At 38.4% G+C, this 15,954-nt stretch overlaps 1 pseudogene; it reads right to left on the bottom strand.

The window, feature by feature from the left end:
* Nucleotides 1–769: 769 nt before the first annotated feature.
* LOC109454806 (UPF0729 protein C18orf32 homolog pseudogene) lies at nt 770–15,636 on the bottom strand (annotated as a pseudogene).
* Nucleotides 15,637–15,954: the final 318 nt, after the last annotated feature.

Here is a 15,954-nt window from a genome sequence, read left to right on the forward strand (position 1 = left end):
TTCTATTTGGTCTTCCCCCCCTCATATTCCATGTCTCTGATTAACACGATTATGTTTTTCTCTACTTTCTTAAGCTTGTAGAATATAGGTATAATAACTGCTTTAACGGCCTTACTTACTAATTCTATTATTTATGTAATTTCCTGGTGGGTTTCAATGAATTGACTTTTATTTTTTTAGAATTTTATAATATGCATTAGACATTTATGTAAAAGGTGTTCCATTTTTCAAAGATGTTTTTCCTATTTCCCCGTCTTTTTATTCTTCCTCAGAGCAAAAAAACAGTAATTACTATTGTCATAGATAAGCTGCTCCATTGTGTTGGGAAGTAATTATAACTTTATGTTTTAAGCCATTATCATCTCTAAAAACTCCCTTTCATTTCACTGCACTGTTTCATAGTAAAATCGAGTACTCTGCTCAAACTCAAAGTGCCTGAATAAAAGCCAGAGGCCCAAGTATGCTTAGGTACTGATTTAATAACAGTATCTACTGGCACAAACCTTCTATTTATTCATATTATTAAAACTGCAATAATGGAAATGAAAGCTACTGTAATGAAAAAGGAACTAAGGAATGAGATCATTAAATATAGTTAAACACATTTTAATTATAAATTGCATGTGTTTCCTGATTAGTATCAAGTAAATATCTACATTATCTATCCCAAATTCTGGTCTAAGAGAAAAAGATCAGAGACAGTTACAAAGAAGGTGCTTCAGACTATTAGGATCCTTTGAAAACAATGAGGTCCTTGGGGACAATCCCTTTAGTCATTCTTTTTATCAGACATTTCTGTTGGTCCTTTTGTTGGTAATTCATTTATGGCTGCACACTCATAGTTTACTTTGCCTTTGCTTTTATCATTGGATTCTCGTTTAGCTTTTCTAAGCCACATACAACCACCAAAGGGGGAAATCAGAAGGTATATGCATGGCTCCAGGAACTTTTTATAAACTCAGAGTAGAACTGAAATGACGATACAAGGAATGCACACTATTGACCCAGGCTTGAGCTCCTGAACCGAGATGACCAAACCCAAATGGTAAATTAACTTTTCAAAGTTACAGGCTGTATTTTCCTACTTCTTTGAATGCTTGGCAAGTTTTGAATTAAATGCCAGACATTGTAAATTTTATTTTGTTAGTTGCTGGGTGTTCTTGTTTTAAAAACTTGTTTTTTCTTGTATTATAAGATTTTTCCATTTTGGCTTTTGAGAATGTGAGCTCAATGAATTATTCCACCTGCTCCTTTCAGATGGTTCTTTCTCCAGCATTGGGTAGTTGTCTCACATGCATGTCCTGAAGAGTAGCCAATTGAAGACTCAAAGGTAATCTTATACAATCTCCAGAGCTCTCTTTTGGTGCAGCTGTCTCCTTTTTGGTACTCTTTCCTATGAATTATAGCCTCCTTGACTTCCCTGTACTTACAGCAAAATCTTCCTAACTCAGGGAGACTGAATTATTTGTGTTTCTCCTCCGTGGCAGTGAGCCAGGGCATTACTGCCTATTTTCCAATGTTTGAAAATGATTGTGTCATATATTTTTTGTCCCTTTTTTTTTTTCTTCAGTTTTTAGACAAGAGGGTAAATCTAGTCCCTATTACTCTGTCTTGGTCAAAATTAGAAGTTAACTTTCTATTTGTTTCTGCCAGTCTTAGGATTTTTGTTATTTGCAGCCAAAAGCATTCTTAATAGATACATGCCTCTTTGCAATCATTTAAATGGCTAAATTATATTCTGACTAAACCATGATCTTTACTGTTTATCAAAAAAATCATTTAAATGGTGATATACTAAAGTAATTATCATTTAAAAAGAGATTACTATTATCATCACTATATGTGATATATTGAAGATTGTAGCTAATGTAGTGAGATAAGAAAATAAAATATATGGAAATAAGTATTGGAAATAAAGTGACCAAGTAAATTTGATGTTTCAGATGATATGAATGCATAACAAGAAAATCCAAAAGTCTCTACCAAAAATAAAGTTTGTTTATCATTAAGAGAATTTATCTCATGGTAAATTTAAAAATAGTTTTTCTTTAAATTACAAATCACTTCCTGGAAAGGATAATTAAAAAAACACCACTCCAGTTATCAACAAACTATGAATACCTAGAAATAAATTTAACAAGATAGGTATATCTCTATGTGAAAAAACTAATATATTTTATTGAAAGCACCCAAACAAAACCTTTATAATTCTGGGCCGGGCCTAGAAATTTGTATTTTGATAAAGCTCTATTAGTTGATTCTGAGGTGTAGCCAAATTTTAGAACTACTGACCTAGCTGTCTGGAAGACTACATACCCCTAAATATTTTGACTGTTGTGCTACTACAATACCTGAAATTCTCATGTTACAGTTAAATATTGAAGATTACAATTGATATGCAAATATTATCAGTGTGTATCAGTTGCCAGTGATAGAAACCTAACTTAAGCAAACTGGCTAACACAACTGAGAAGAAGGAGGACAGAGTTTTCAGTCATTGCTTGCTCCAATAATCCAAATGATGTCATCAGGGACTGAGTCTTCCCATCTCTGGGAATACTCTCCCCAATTAATGGGTAAGAAAGCTGTTTTCAAGCTATGAATCACACTCATGAACTGGATGGGGTGAAAAGAGAGACAGAGAGAATGAATTAGAATTTTCTAATAGGTTAGCATAAGAGTTCCCAAGAATCTCTGGCCAATCATGGGTCACATTCTTATGACTGAGTGGGAAAAAGGGTGTGGTCAGCCTCCTCTAAACCATCTTCAATAGGTTCTCTTTAGGAAAGAAGGGTTTTATCATCAAATAAAGATGGATATGATGTGGGGAAGTCAAAGTAGGAGATGATTGCTACCATATGGTATGATAGGGGCAAGGAACTCATTGGACCAGTGCTTCTCAAAGTGTAGTCTTTGAGACACTTTCAGGAGGTCCACATCATTTTTCATAAAAACATGTTATTTGTGTTAACACATGATGGGTTTATTATTATTTTAAAACAAAGAAATAAATATACAAAAGTTTTATTAATTTCTTTAAAGCAGTAAATATTGACAAATACATATAATCACATAAACAAAAAATCGTTGGGGTCCTCAACAATTTTTAGGAGTGTATAGAGGTTCTGAGACCAAAAAGTTTACAACTGCTAGCACATGCAAAAATTAGCTATTTGACAATTTTGCTATGTAGTAGCTTCACGGACTAGGGTTAATCTGGGATTTGCAAAAACATTACTGAAAGAAGTTCTCTATACATAAAAATCTAGAAGGACTTAAAGCTACATTTCTTGGATTAAAAAAACCCATGGGAATGAGGGAGATATGAAGAACTCATCTTCTGCACAGCTAAGAAAATGGAATATCCTCTGATTATTTCTTTACCATTATAAGTACTTAAAATGTACAAATTAAAGATTGTTTGGAAATGTTTAAAAGATAAGGTTTAGTTCTCAGTCATTTTCAAAAGAACAGCAGAACAAGTTAATAAGTAAAATATCAGGGTAGGCAGTAGCATGGGAAAATTTGAAGCAGCAAGACACATTACATTAAATAAATGGCTTCCAAGAAAAATGAATATATGTGTCCAACCAAAATACATGTATGATTGTTCATAGAAGTTTTATTTATACAGCCAAATTTTTGAAAAAACAAAATGTCTACTAACATTAGAAAGGATAAATTTTGGTATATTCATGAAATAAATGCTATACAGCAATAACAAAGAACAGACTACTGCTAGATGAAAGCATACAGATGAATCTCACAGATACAATGATGAGTGGAAGAAGCCAAGCACAATATGTACATATTGTATGATTCCATTTATGTAAATTTCAAGAACAGGTAAAGCTAATCTATGATGATGAAAGAAATCATATTGGTGGGTACTTCTGGGGCAGGGGTGTATTAGATTCTACTCTGTGTTACAAATTACCTGAAATCATAATTACATAAAACAAAAAACATCTATTATCTCACATAAATTTCTCAGATCAGGGATTCTGTAACAGCTTACCTGGGTGGTTGTGGTTCGAGGTCTCTCGTGAGGTTGCAGTCAATATGTCAACCAGGCTGAAGTCATCTGAATGTTATGCTTTAATAACATTTGTCCAAAAAAGCAATGGTTTCCCTACACGTGTTGCTACTATACTGGAAACTCTGTCTGCCTTTTCACTACTGCTGCATACATGGCATAGTCTGGCACATAGTAGATGGCCTATGTCAATTTAGTCGCTTTTGATTGCAAATAAAATAAAACCCAAATCAAAGTGGTTTAAACCACAAGAAGGTTTAACTTGCTCAGTGTGCTGGTTAATTTTGTGTCAACTGGACTGGGCCATTGGGTGCCCAGATATTTGCTCTAACAATATTTTAGGTGTTTCTGTGACGGTGTTTTTTGGATGAGATTGACATTGAAATGAGTAGCCTGAGTAAAGCAGATTGCCCTCCTTAATGTCAGTGGGTCTCATCCAATCAACTGAAGGCCTGAGTAGAACAAAAAAGGGGACCCTCTCCCGAGTAAGAGAATTCTTTCCTGCGTCTGCCTTCCAAATGGGACATGGGCTTTCCCTGGGTCTTGAGCCTGCCAGGCTTTAATAGGAATTACACCATTGGCTCTCCCGCTTCTCTGGCTTTCAGACTTGGACTAGAACTATTGCTCTGGTACAGGCCCAATATGAGTCTCCAGATGGCCAGTTCATCTTGCAGATTTTGGGACTTGTCCTCTTCCATAATGGCACAAGCCAATTCCTTATAATAAATATCTTTGGCTTTTATTGATTCTGTTTCTCAGGAGAAACCTAATACACTCAGTAACTGAAAACCCTGAGGTCTGTCTGGCTTCAAGTGAGGATTGAGTCCAAAATAAAAATTTTACTGAAAATATTTATTTCTCTCTCTCTCTCATCTTGGTGTTGCCTCCAAATTCAAGCTCTTTATGGTATTCCTCAGAGATCCAGACATTCCCACTATGAAAGCAAAATGGCTGCAGATGCCTCCCATTTTCACGTCATACCTTGAGGGGAAAATAAAGCATGTGTTTGGTAGCTCCAATGGGAAGAGGGGTGTCACTCTTTCTCATATGGGACCAAATTGGATCAATTGCTCCTTCCTGAACCAATCACTATGAGCATGTGGATAGAGTATATTGATTGGCTCATGCCTATCAAGGACACCCCTGGAGCTGTGTTCTAGTGCATCAGAAAAGGGCAAGTACCTACATCAGGAAAGCGAAAGGTTTCCTAGATCTCAGCTTAGTTGCGCTGGGCAGAATTTATCACTTGGCTATCCTAGCTGCAAGACAGCCTGAGTAATTTAGTACATTTTGCTGGGATCTGATGGGAGGAAGGGGAAATAAGTTCTGGGTGGACAACTAGTGTCTTTTATATTAACAATGAAGAGTGGGGTTACTATACTTGGTTCAGCCACAGCATGGTGCATCCCTTAGGTTTTGGGAGGGGCCCACCTTATCTGAGGATGTTTGCCTCCTCTGGCAGATTATATTTTCCAAATGTTCTCCATAAATGTGACATTGATACTTTTTCCCATCACTTCCCTTCCTGGAATCTGAGCAGACTTGTATATGACTCAGGTGGGAAGTGCTACTGTGACTTGCAAGACTAAGTTAGGAAAGGTGATACAGCTTCTAGCTCTTGATCTCTTGGGAGATGTGACTTTGGAGTCCTGAGCCTTATATAAGAAGTCTCGCTACCCTCAAGCCTGCATGCTTGAGATACCATGGTAGAAGTAGAAAGAGATGCTTGAAGGGTTCCATGATTTAAGGCCCCAGAGCTTCGAGTCTTCCCAGTCCAGGTATTAGACCTGTGATTGAAGAAGCTTTTGAGATGACCTCAGTTGTAACTACCATCTGGTTGTGACCTCATGAGAGACTCTGATCTAGAACCTCCCAGCCAAGCCACTTCCAAATTCCTGAGCCACAGAAAACATGAGAGAGCATAAAGGATTATTGTTTTGGAGTAATTTATATGCAGCAATAGATAACTAATACACCTCTACAAAATATTAGATTCTATAATCTAAGAATAAAGGAGAGAATGTCTATTGGGTAGGCATCCACTGGTGTTTGCCCCTCTCATAAGTAATAAATGTGTTGAAACAATTCAAAGCCTATAAAAATAAAATTCAAGGCTATTTTTTACAACACTATTTACAGTAATGAAAAGTTAGAGACAACCTAGATGTGTAATAATAGGGAGATACTGAAATAAATTATGGTTCTTGCAGTTTTCAAATATAATATGGCTATAAACTGACCATATAAAAATCAAGTTTTAAAGACTATTCAATGTCATGGTCCTATGTCTTTGATATAATAATGTTAAGGTTGAACCAGAGGCACTATCAGCACCAGGGCAACCAGCCCAGCCCTGTGCACCCAAAGAGGCTCTTTCAGTGGCTGAGCCTTATGGGCAGCTGGCAGGTGGTAACAGGCCTAGGGGTGCCCTGGACATTTTGCTAAGCTGCCCCAGGCCCAATACTGGTGACAGCCAGTCTTGGTTCACAGCGTGGCCACCCCCACATGCCTCTAGGTCCAGCACAAACAGCAACCGACCACATATAGCTTTGTAGCTCTTACCAGGCAGCCAGTCCCGGGCAATGGCTGAAATTGGCCTGCACGGGAGTCCCTCCCAACAGGCACCAGAAACAACACACCTGGAGACTGGCTTTATACCAAAACAGAGCACCCCCAATTAGTCCCACAAACGGCACATCTAAAAGGTGGTCTCAATAGGCACAAGAGCCCACTGGGGTGAATCCCCCTCTGAGGGGACAGCCACCCACACTGCAGCTCATATGCTGGGGGTGTAGCCAATCCTCACAGACAGTCAGCCTGAGAGTCAGTCCCACTCACTGATGTTCCAAAAGCAATCAAAGCTCAACTACAACAGGAGGGCACATACAAGGGACACTCCTGAAGCACACAGTGCATGTGATTGGGACCACTGGGCCACACAGGACAACTACTACATAAGGCCACCCAGTGAAGACTGAGAGACATAGGAGATCTACCTAAAATATGGAAATGAACACAGAGAGATGGACAAGATGAGGAAACAAAGAAACATGTCCCAAATAAAAGAACAGGAGAAAATTCCAGAAAAAGAACTAAATGAAATGGAGGCAACCAAACTACCAGAGACAGAGTTCAAACACTGGTTATAAGAATGCTTAAGAAACTTAGTGAGAACATCAACAAAGAGATAGTAAGCATAATGAAGGACATAGAAACCATAAAAAAGAACCAGACAGAAATAAAGAATACAATAACTGAAATGAAGAATACACTGGAAGGAATCAACAGCCAATTAGATGAAGCAGAAGATCAAATCAGCAATTTAGAAACAAGGTAGCAGAAAATACCCAATTGGAACAACAAAAAGAAAAAGAACTAAAAACAAAACAGTGAAGATAGTTTAAAGGAACCTGTGAAACAACATCAAGTGTAATAGCATTTGTATCATAGGAGTACCAGAAGGAGAAGAGAGGGAGCAAGGGATGGAGAGCCTATTTGAGGAAATAATGACTGAAAACGTCCCTAAACTGGCAAAAGAAATAGACATATAAGGCCAGGAAGTGTAGCGTCTCAAACAAGATGAACTCAAAGAGGCTTACACCAAAACACACCATAATTAAAATGGCAAAGGTTAAAGAAAAAGAGAGAATCCTAAAAGCAGCAAGGGAAAGCAGTTAGTTACCTGCAAGGGAGCTTCCATAAGTCTCTGAACTAATTTTCAAACAGAAACTGTGCAGGCCTGAAGGGAGTGATATGAAATATTCAAAGTGATTAAAAGCAAGGACCTACAACCAAGACTACTCTACCCAGCAAAGTATCATTTAAAATTGAAGGAGAGATAAAGAGCTTCCCAGACAAGATAAATCTAAAGGAATTTGTTACCACCAAGCTAGTATTACAAGAAATGTTAAAGGATTTCTTTAAGAAGAAGAAGGGGGAAAACAACACACAAAAAAGTTAAAAAATATGAATAATAAAATGGCCATAACTATGTACCTATCAATAATCACTTTAAATGTAAATGGATTAAATGCTCCAATCAAAAGACATAGTATAGCTGAATGGATAAGAAAACAAGAACCATACATATGCTGTCTAAAAGAGACTCACCTCAGATTGAAAGACACACATAGACTGAAAGTAAAGTGGTGGAAAAAGATATTTCATACAATTGGAAATGAAAAAAAGCTGGGGTAGCTCTACTCATATCAGACAAAATAGACTTTAAAATGAAGACTATAATAACAGACAAAGAAGGACGTTGCATAATGATAAAGGGGATATAACCCCTTTATCATTTCATATAACCCCTTTGTCATTTATATAACCCCCCAACAAGAGGATATAACCCTAGGAAACATCTATGCACCCAACATAGGAGCACCTAAATATATAAAGCAAATATTGACCAACATAAAGGAAGATACTGACAGTAATACAGTCATAGTAGGGGGCTTTAACACCCCACTGACCCCAATGAACAGGTCTTCCAGACAGGAAATCAACAAGGAAAGAGTGGCCTTACATGACATAGTAGGCCAGATAGATTTAATTGATATTTTTAGAGCATCCCACCTCAAAGAAGCAGAGTAGATGTATTTTTCCAAGTGTGCATGAACATTTTCCAAGGTAGACCACATGTTAGGCCACAAAACAAGTGTCAAATTCAAGAAGATTGAAATCGTATCAAGCATCCTCTCTGACCATAATGGCATGAAACTAAAAATCAATTTAAAAACCCCAAAAAAACTGAAAACACACACAAACACATGGAGGTTAAATAACATTCTACTAAACCATGAATGGGTTAAAGCAGGGTATTGGCATAAAAACAGACACGTAGATCAATGGAACAGAATAGAAAGCCCAGAAATAAACCCACGCCTATGTGGTCATTTAATCTATGACAAAGGAGCTAAGAATATATAGTGGGGTCAAGACAGTCTATTCAATAAATGATGTTGGGAAAACTGGACAGATACATGCAAAAAAAGAAAAAGAAACTGGACCACCTTCTTATGCTATGTACATGAATAAACTCAAAATGGAGTAAAGATGTAAATGTAAGACCCAAAACCATAAAACTCCTAGAAGAAAACATAGACAGTAAACTCTCAGACATCACTTTGAGTAATATTTTTTTCTGATATATCTCTCAGGCAAGAAAAACAAAAGAAAAAATAAACAAATGGGACTACATAAAACTAAAAAGTTTTTGCACAGCAAAGGAAACCATCAACAAAACGAAAAGATATCCTACTGAATGGGAGATGATATTTGCCAATAATATAATACATTTAGTAAGGGGTTAATATCTAAAATTTATAAAGAACTCATACAACTCAACGCCAAAAAACCAAGTAATCCAATTAAAAAATGGTAAGAGGCCCTGAATAGACATTTCCCCAAAGAGGACATACCCATGGCCAATAGACATATGAAGATGCTCAACATCACTAATCATCAGAGAAATTCAAGTTAAAACCACAGTGAGACATCACCTCACACCTGTCAGAACGGCCATCATCAATAAATCAAAAAGCAAGTGTTGTCAAGGATGTGGAGAAAAGGGAACACTCGTGCACCATTGGTGGGACTGTATATTGGTGCAGCCACTATGGAAAACAGTTTTCATGTTCCTTAAAAAATTAAAAGTAGAACTATCTTATGACCCAGCAATTCTACTTCTGGGTATTTATTTGAAGAAACTCAAAACACTGGTTCAAAAACGTATATGCATCTCTACGCTCACTTCAACCCTATTTACAACAGCCAAGCTATGGAAGCAACTGAAATGCCCATCAATAGATGATTGGATAAAGAAGAAGTGGTACATATATGCAATGGAACATTACTCAGCCATAAGAAAAATGAAATTTTACCATTTGCCATAACATTAATGTCCTAGAGGGTATTATGCTAAGTCCAATAAGTCAGACTGAGAAAGACAAATACCATATGATCTCACTTATATGTGGACTCTAAAGAACAAAACAAACAAACAAACAAACAAACAAACAAAACAGAAACAGACTCATAGATACAGAGAACAAATTGATGGTTACCAGATGGGAGGGGGGTTGTGGGACTGGGTGAAAATGGTGAAGGGATTAAGAAGGACAAATTTGTAGTTATAAAATAGTCGTGGGATGTAAAGTACAGTATAGGGAGTATAGTCAATAATATTGTGATAACTGTGTGTGGTGTTAGGTGGGTGCTAGACTTATGCAAGGGGGTTAATTCATAAATTATATAAATGTCTAACTACTATACTGTACATCTAAAACTAATACAAAATAACACTGAATGCAATTATAATTGAAAAATTAAAAAAAACAGTATAATAATGTTAAGGTGAAAATGGCAGGAATAAAAATTGAACATTATACTTTAAAGGGGTGAATTTTATGTTATGTAAATTATCTCAGTAAAAAAAATTGTGTAAGAAAAAAATTGTATGCACACATAAAAATATATATGAACAAGAAAAAAGGCTTCAAGAGAATATATTAAAATGTTATTAGTAGTTATCTCTGGGAGATGGAATCTTACATAATTTTAATAGCCTTCTTTGTAGCTTTCTTACACAATGAAGAAGGTTGAAGTGCAATAAAAAAAGTGAGAAAATTAGAAAAAGTGTAAAGCTGAAAATGCTTTAAATCTTCATTGAATTTTTAAAAATTGTTCAAAAAGGAGAAGAACAGGATCATATGGTAGTCCATTTTTGTTTTTTCGTGGAACTCCATACTGTTTTCCATAATGGTTGTACTAATGTATATTCCCAACAGTGTCTAAGGATTCACTTGTCTCCACATCCTCGCTAACACTTGTTATTTTTTTACTTGTTGGTAATAGCCAACCTAACAGATGTGAAGTGGTATCTCAACGTGGTTTTGATTTGCATTTCCCTGATGATTAGTGATACTGAACGCCACTTTATGTACCTGATGTCCATTTGGATGCTTTCTTTGGAAAATGCGATCCCGCTTCTGGATATATATCCAAAGGAAATAATCTCTAGATCTTGAAGAGATATCTGCACTCCCGTGTTCACTGAAGCATTATTCACAGTAGCTAAGATATGGAAACAATCTAAGTGTCTGCTGAAGGATAAAGGAAAGGAAATATGGTATATGTAGACAGTGGCACATTATTCAGCCTTAAAAAAGAAGGAAATTCTGCCATTGGTGACAACATGGGTAAACTTGGAGGACATTATGCTAAGTGAAATAAGTCAGATACACAAAGATAAATACTGCATGATCTCTCCTATATGTGTAATCTAAAACAGTCAAACTCATAGAAACAGAGACTAGAAGGGTGGTTACCAGGGGATGGAGTCAGGGTGTGGTGAGAGAAAGGGGAAGGTGTTGGTCAAAGCGTACAAAGTGTACAAACTTTCAGTTATAAGATGCATAAGTTCTAGAGACCCAACATACAGCATGGTGACTATAGTTAATATATATTATTATATGTTGTATACTTGAAATATTCTAAGAAGGTAGATCTTAAGTATTGTCATCACACACACACACACACACACATACACACACAAAATGGCAACTACCTTGTTTCCCCAAAAATAAGACCTAGCTGGATCACCAGCTGTAATGCGTCTTTTGGAGCAAAAATTAATATAAGACCTGGTCTTATTTTACTATAATATACAATTATATCATATTATATTATGTTATGTTTTAAAAACCCTGTGTTATTTTACTATAAGACTGGGTCTTTATAACATAATATAATAATATAATACCGGGTATTATATTAATTTTTGCTCCAAAAGACGCATAAGAGCTGATGGTTCTGCTAGGTCTTATTTTCGGAGAAACACAGTATATGAGGTGATGGATGTGTTAATTAGGTTGGTTGTGGTAATCATTTCACAATGTATATGTTTATCGAAACATCATGTTGTATGCCATATATAAATACACACACATATATAATTTTTATTTGGTAATTATACCTCAATAAAGCTGGAGTGCAGAAAGAAAAGAGAAGAGCCACATTATTTTTAAAGTGACAGGGGAAGTGGTTGTGGTTTTGGGTGGGGGTGAAGAGCAGAGTGTGTTATTCTTGCAGCATCTGGGGAAGGGAAGGAAGAACTACTGATTGAGCCACTGTGTGGTTCAGATGTGGGACAGTGTGGGGAAGGGGCTGGTGAGTGGTCTCCATACAGAGAACATACATCTGTGGTGAGTTGAGGGAAAGCAGTGTGTGTGTGTGTAAGTTGTAGATTGACCCATGTGGGCTTGAAGTGTACTGGAGTGTATGGATAAGGTGTAAGTCCCTACATACATAACCAATATGTAGGAATCCAAAAAGTAACCAAGAAGAGAGCACAGAAACGTGGAATAAAACTAAGCATCCCGGGGCCGGCCCGGTGGCTCAGGTGGTTAGAGCTCTGTGCTCCTAACTCCGAAGGCTGCCAGTTCGATTCCCACATGGGCCAGTGGGCTCTCAACCACAAGGTTGCCAGTTCAATTCCTCGAGTCCCGCGAGGGATGGTGGGCTCTGCCCCCTGCAACTAAGATTGAACAGGGCACCTTGAGCTGAGCTGCCTCATGGATGGCTCAGTTGTTGGTTGGAGCATGGGCTCTCAACCACAAGGTTGCCAGTTCAATTCCTCGAGTCCCGCAAGGGATGGTGGGTAGTGCCCCCTGCAACTAAGATTGAGCACGGCACCTTGAGCTGAGCTGCAGCTGAGCTCCCGGATGGCTCAGTTGGTTGGAGTGCGTCCTCTCAACCACAAGGTTGCTGGTTCGGCTCCCACAACAGATGGTGGGCTGTGCCCCCTGCAACTAGCAACGGCAACTGGACCTGGAGCTGAGCTGCGCCCTCCACAACTAAGATTGAAAGGACAACAACTTGACTTGGAAAAAAGAAGTCCTGGAAGTACACACTGTTCCCCAATAAAGTCCTGTTCCCCTTCCCCAATAAAATCTTTTAAAAACAAACAAACAAACAAACAAACAAAAACTGAGCATCCCAACTAAATATAGAAGACTCAGGTTTTATATCCAGCACTATCCTTGATTAAAATGCCATGTCTCAATTTCCCAGTCTTTGTAATAAAAAACAGCTGTACTTCTTGTTTTTCACCTACCTCAGAGAATTACTATGGACTGAAAAGAATAGAAAGTTTCCTATGTCACAGGGCACTGTGTAACATAATTGCCATTATAAAAAACTCTCCCCCCTTTATTTCTGACTGAGAAATGCTAAATTGTTACATATCTAACAATGTTCCCTATCATTCCTGGCCTTCAAAGTAATTACATGGCAAAGAGTAACGTTGAGCTAGCCACAACCATGAGCAAATGTTACACAGTCTTTAACCTCTGTAGGGTATAATCTTGTGGAAATTTACCTTCTCATCCTCATCTTTGAATTGTATGAACATTCACTTCAGTCTGACTACTTAATCACTGTTCTGGAACATGCTTCCACCTCCAGGCCTTGCTCATTCTGGAATGTCTGCCCTCTTGCCTGCCTAACCAAACATTATTCTTCCTTTGCGGCCAGATTTAGTTCCACTGTTCCATAAACTCTGTCTTATCTTCAGGTCCATGGCGATCTCCTTTTTTTTGGAATGTGACCCCTTGGGCTTCACTATATTTGTAACTTAGTTCCATGATGATTCTTAGTCTAGTGCAGGCTGTGAATTGACCTCTATCTCTCTGGTAACATTTTCTGAATGCTTATTATGTGCTAAGTCATGTGAAGTCAATGAGATTGAAATAATTATCTTCCTTTTAGAGATGAGAAAACTGAAGCTTTGCAACTTGCCAAGTGTCAAGTTGGAATCCTGTGGCTAAATGCCCAGCTATTAATCTGGGGTTCTATTACTATGGAGGAAGAGCAGAACAGATATTGAGGGACATCTAACAGCCTCTGTCATAGCAGACAGGAGAGAAATGTAAAATGGTCCCTTAATAGAAGAACAATTGCAATAAGTGCTATGAAAGAGAAAGGATTTGTACAAATAGCTCAAGCCAGGGCCTTATAGTGAGAACTCATAGGGAAAGGACTAGAAGAAGTGGGCCTAGAAGGTAGGTGTTCTAGTATTCTATTGATATGCTTCTATTGCTTAAATTACCTCAAACACCCATTTATTATTTCATAGGTATATAGGTCAGAAGTTCTGCACGGCGTAGCTGGGTTCTCTGCTCAGTATCACAAGGCTGAAATCAAGGTGTTGAACGGATGTAGTTCTCATCTGGAGGCTCTGGGGAAAAGTCTGTTTCCAAGGTCATTCCTCCTGTTGGCAGAATTCAGTTCCTTGTAGCTGTGGGAAAGGGGTCCATGTTTCCCTGCTGTCTGCCAGCCCGGGGGCCACTCTCAGCTCCTAGAGGCTGCCTGCATTCCGTGGCATGTGGCATCTTTAATCCAGCAGTAGCTTGCCAAATCCTTCGCAAATGCTTCTAATTTTTAATTTCCACTTCTGTGACCAGCTGCAGAAAACTGTCTGCTTTAAAGGGTCTAATGTGATTAGGTCAGGCCTGCCAGGATAATCTCCCTACCTTAAATTCAGCTGTGTGAAATAATGTCCTCTGCGTACAGAAGTAAAATCCATTACATTCATAGTCCAGGGTATTATACCAGGGGTGGGAAATCTACAGGGACATCTTAAAGTTTTACTTTCCACGGTAGGTAAGACTTAGACAAGCAGAGAGAGCTTTCTAGGGGGAAGGAATGTAGCACAAGCTCCAAAGTGAAACTCCATGAGGGATTTTTGGAGATTGTGAATATGTCTGTTTGTGACTGCTCCAATAGTAATAATAATAATAATAATAATAATAATAATAATAATAATAATATAGCTCCTGTCATGCAGGGTGTCATGCGGGGTCTCTGGTCCCGCTCCCCGCACAAGAATGCAGGATAGGGTGAGGCCAAAAAGGAACACCCATGGCGCCATAGGTAGGGGAGTCATACCACTATATTCTCGCTGGCGGCTGGGCTGGAGACACAGGAAGCAGGAGCCACACTATCTGCAACCTGCTGTCCACTTCTCTCTGCCAACCAACCTCAATGGCTAGCTGTAATCCGCCGTGCTAAACTGCAACCCGCACTTGCTAGCTCAGTCACAATCTTCTTGCTAGCCCCCATTTGCTGCTAGCGTAGCCACGGCAGTTATATTAGTGGCCAATGGCTCACTGCTGACAGCTGACGGCCAACTAGCCACAGCTGATGGCCATCCAATCACAGTTGATGGCCATTTACTACCTGAGCCAGCACGTTTCCACATGAGGCCAAGAGCCTAGAAATTGCATTCCTAGCTCTGTCCCCATAGCTCCCATTTACTGAGGGTCTCCTGGGTGCTTTACACAAATTCATTCACCAATCCTTACATCAGCTCCATGAAGGTCATATTATTCCACTTTTACAAGGAAAGAAATTCAGGCAGAAAGAAGGAAAGCCACTTGCCAGAGTTTTATTCCAATCCAGTTGTAAAGCTGGGATTATGGTTTGAGCTCTGCATGACTGGGAGCTTGTCCTATTTGCACTGTTTCACTCACCTGTCTCTGGGTCTGGGTGGAGAAGCAGAAGGTAGTGAAGTTGGTCTGAGCCCAGAGTGTGGTGGGCATTGACGATAACATGTGTTAACGTGTCACAGAAGATTTTAGAGGGAGTGTGTGAACGTGTGTGGGGGGGAAGGGGACAGAAGTGGATATGGCTGTAGATGGAGGTAACACATGGTGTGAATGGGTGATGTGATCCAGTAAATCTTCACTAAACATCATTGATAGGTTCTTGAAAACTATAACTGTATGTGAAAGGACCTGTAACGAAACCAATTTCACCACAGGCTAATTGATATAGAGTTAAGATCCTATGGCATATTTCTGGTCACAAAAACATCACTGACTTCTAAATAAAGATCCAAAGCACCTCTAATATTAAAT

Source organism: Rhinolophus sinicus, chromosome 15 (assembly GCF_057876585.1).
Source record: "Rhinolophus sinicus isolate RSI-liver-muscle chromosome 15, RSI-T2T, whole genome shotgun sequence".
NCBI classification, from domain to species: Eukaryota; Metazoa; Chordata; class Mammalia; order Chiroptera; family Rhinolophidae; genus Rhinolophus; species Rhinolophus sinicus.